This window comes from Propithecus coquereli, unplaced genomic scaffold (genome assembly GCF_000956105.1).
Source record: "Propithecus coquereli isolate 6110/MARCELLA unplaced genomic scaffold, Pcoq_1.0 Scaffold47, whole genome shotgun sequence".
Classification (NCBI taxonomy): domain Eukaryota; kingdom Metazoa; phylum Chordata; class Mammalia; order Primates; family Indriidae; genus Propithecus; species Propithecus coquereli.
In genome coordinates, this window is record NW_012150507.1 from 1,042,505 (window position 1) to 1,045,383 (window position 2,879).

A 2,879-nucleotide genomic window follows, 5' to 3' on the forward strand; every position below is an offset into this window, starting at 1 on the left:
TATATATATATATAGAAAACTCCCCACTACAAGAGTACTATACTAATGTGTTGCGTACATCTTTTCCAATTCTTGCAGTGCTTTATTATTCCCATTTTACAGGTGAGAAGATCTTAGGCACGGTAAGGATAAATGGCATTTCTCAAGTAAACTCCTTGTTAAGAGAGTGTCAGAAGTTGACAGTATACTCAATCACTGTGCTGTCTCAATTCATACATATAGATATATTTTTCCAATCATCCACATATTTTCTTAATATTTTTGCTTATCCTGCTAGTTTTAAAAAGAATGATCATGTGCCTTTTTCCCCTAATTTTGATTATGGTAATTTTTTATTGAAGTACATTTATTTCATAGGCATATATCATCTATGGTATTTGGAGATCCAAAGAGAATATAAGTGCACTGATTTTCCTATATAATCTTACAATGATAATCATACAAGATCCAATGGAATTTGTTGAATGCATAAATGATTACACGTTGTTTTTAAAAGAGGAGAATCTTCTTCACCTTAAACAAGAAGGAGCACAGATGGGAATGACTGTGCTGAGCAAAGGGACATGAGACATAAGTAGGAGATAAAAAATTGCAGAGGACAAGCTACTAATAAATTACCTGTAATGTATACAGAAAATTAGTATTTGTGAATGCAATAGGATGAAATAAAATCATTTTGGTGTCAGAATGGTTAAATATATTAAAGCATAAGTCTATTATGTAAAAGAAAAACTGGAGATAGGGAAAATTATTCTCTTAATCAATTTAAATAGTAGTAGCCTGAATATTAAGCCTGGGAATGGCACTGGAAATTTTTTGCACAACAGAAAATATCATAAACAATTCAACTCTTTAAAAAACTGAAATCATAATTTTTAAAAATACAAAAAGCTAAGGTTAAGGTACCTTTCCTATTGACTTCGTGAAGGAAAACAGTCATATATCGCAATGATTGGACAATAGATGTTCTCTGTCACCACAAAGTTATGGCCTCTATTAGGTATATTAACATTCCTAAAATTGGTAAAAACCCTATGTTTACTATTTCTAAACAGAATAAAGTAATTCAATCAGCCATACCTTATACATTGTCACAGCCATGAAGGTATTGAAGAAACACCTCTACCCATCCTAGAAATGGTGGCCCTCACTCCTGCAGGGAAGGTAGAGCATCTGGGAAATTGATTCTCAAATTATACTAGAAAACCTAAAAAAATACAAGAATCTATGACTTTATCAAAATCAACAATGATGAACAGTCAGGAACAGTTAGGGACTGGTTTATGGTCTTGATCTCCATTCTTTTCCACAAGTTCAACCCATAACTCGGGCATTATTTCCTCTTTCTTGCATGAATGTTGTGCTGGCTCAGTTTCCAGCCTTAAAGAATCCCTTTTTCAGACAAGAACACGTACCCCATCTCCTAATACAATTATTACCCTTGCAGACTATGCCTCACAGACCAAAATTTAAAATTCTCACCAAAATTTCTTCCACTGCTGATGGGCTCAGGGATCACAATCATGTCAGCACAGCCAGTGAGTGTGTGGGAGGGGGGCAGCCAGGTCTGAGAGAGATGATTTGTGATCCTGTGACCTCACCTCCCCATAGAGCTGCAATTATCATTTCACCTGTAGTAACAGTGACAGTGCACAATTGGAGAGCTAATGATATTTTGAATAACTTTGTCCCACTTACCAATTCTGAACAACAGTGATGACTTTCTAGTGAGTATCTCCAGAGAGAAGAGAGTGTTTGGGAAAGGCTCTTGTTTTCCATGATCCCTGGAGGCAGACAGAAGCTCCCATGGAGAAATCAGAATATTATGAAGTCTGAGAGATGAGGGGCTGACAGCAAAGCACATGTGTCTTACTGGATTCTGTGCTTCCCTGAGATGCTCCCCTCTTGAAAATCTAATTTTCTCTTAATCCTCAAATTCCTAATTCTAAATATTATTTAATTATGGCTACAGAACTGGAATCATATGAAGAATTTGTTAACAGCAGTCTAAATAACCCATTGCACTGTAACAACTTATTTGCACTGTAAAAACTTGAAGTCTATATTGATATAAAAATATATGGGATAAGTTAGTGCAAATCAATGCCAATTAATGTGAAAATAAAGATGATATATATTCTGGAAATATATACTGTTTCAAGTTTTACTCCTATACAGATAGAGATTCTAAACTCTTTAATATTATAGAAGAGAGACTTTTATCAAAGAGCCCTTCACACACAAAACCACACAACGTTATATAATTCACAAAGAAATTCTACTAATGAAGTATTAATAATTAATAAACGGATGCTACCTAACTATTGGAGACTTTTAATGTAGTCAATCTTCTTGATAGTTTTTAGGAAGTATGCATAAGGGTGATATGAGAAGTTTGCCTGAATCGAGCCATACAGAATATTACAGATATATCGGACATATGAATGTAAATGTGAAAAATTTCAAATATTATAAGCAATCTTACTAGCACTTTAAAACATTATATCATGACCTAGTTCACTTTATGCCAGAAATGCAAGTGACATTCACCATTTGTAAGTCCATTACTTCAACTAATAACATTAATAGAATGAATTCAAGTGTCTTGCATTTATTTCACATATAAGAAAAAGATATTTCCAGAAATCTATAGAAAATCATCTTTAAAAATATTTTTTTTCTTTTTTGGACATTAACTTTTATGGGACTTTTTTTTTTTTGAGACAGAGTCTCACTGTTGCCCAGGCTAGAGTGCCGTGGCATCATCCTAGCTCACAGCAACCTCAAACTCCTGGTCTCAAGCAATCCTTCTGCCTCAGCTTCCCAAGTAACTGGGACTACAGGCATGCACCACCATGCCCGGCTAATTTTTTCTATAT